The sequence below is a fragment of the Tiliqua scincoides genome, chromosome 7 (genome assembly GCF_035046505.1).
Source record: "Tiliqua scincoides isolate rTilSci1 chromosome 7, rTilSci1.hap2, whole genome shotgun sequence".
Lineage (NCBI taxonomy): Eukaryota > Metazoa > Chordata > Lepidosauria > Squamata > Scincidae > Tiliqua > Tiliqua scincoides.
In genome coordinates, this window is record NC_089827.1 from 71,237,346 (window position 1) to 71,238,498 (window position 1,153).

Here is a 1,153-nt window from a genome sequence, read left to right on the forward strand (position 1 = left end):
CAAAGAGCCACAAACCATCTAAGGATGAGAATAAAATGCAGTGCTAAGTTCATCATGTATATATTTGTGTTTTTAGAATTCAAGATTGCCATGATGTGTGTGCACGGGCAACTTTCTTTGCTGCACAGCCTGCTGTAAGAGATTGGCACAAATAAAATTCCAGGTAAGACTATCAGTGAAGCAGATTTTGAGGTTTGGGATCACTTCGAGACCCAGTATGGTTGAAAGGCAATCTAGGGCCCAATCCTATCCTCTGCTTTCCCATAGCAAGGAGCTGTCTTCTGACAAAGTATGTGCTGAATGCTGTGGTGGTGGGGGGGCAAGACCAGATGGTGCAGGGGAGGTAAGTGCAGATCTTTTTTGCCTACCTCCCATGGGTCATCTGGCCTCCAATGAGACCCCTCATACCTACATCAGCAGGACATGGAAAGGGGGATATGATGGTGTGTGCAGCTGCCACTGAGATCATCTCCTCCTGCCCCCCTTCTCCCCATGCTCCCCACCCCAAACTGCCCCTGATCTTTCCCCAAACTGCCCCTGCCACCTACCTACCTGCTCCAGTGGGAAGCCTGCAAGACACTGTTGAGCATTTACGCTAACAGCCCTGGTGTGTACGCCAGCAGTGTGGTTTTTGTGCTGTCAGTCTGGGACTTGCAGTGGCAGATCATGAGATTCGCCACCATAAGCCCGGATGAGACTAGGCTGCTAAAAATGCATGCTAACTGCCAACCTAGTTAGACCCAGTGTTGCAGAACTTACATTTACAGGATCAGGTGCAGGCCCATGCTTTTGTCAAACAGATTTCTAGCTCAGGAAATGATGTCAGCTCTGAAGGTGGTGTTAATGGTTGGCAACCTTCGGTCTCGAAAGACTATGGTAGAAGCCTACAGCACCTGGTATTCCTCGGCGTTCTCCCATCCAAGTACTAACCAGGCCTAACCCTGCTTAGCTTCCGAGATCAGACAAGATCAGGAGATAGTGTTCAGTACAGGGAGATGGTTGGCAACCTTCAGTCTCGAAAGACTATGGTATAAGCCTACAGCACCCGGTATTCCCAGGCGGTCTCCCATCCAAGTACTAACCAGGCCTGACCCTGCTTAGCTTCTGAGATCAGATGAGATCAGGCATGTGCAGGGTAACAGTTGCTGCGGTG

The 1,153-nt window shown here is 49.8% G+C and overlaps 1 pseudogene; it reads right to left on the bottom strand.

Annotated features, from left to right (window-relative positions):
• Positions 1-1,033: 1,033 nt before the first annotated feature.
• Positions 1,034-1,153, bottom strand: LOC136657780 (5S ribosomal RNA; annotated as a pseudogene).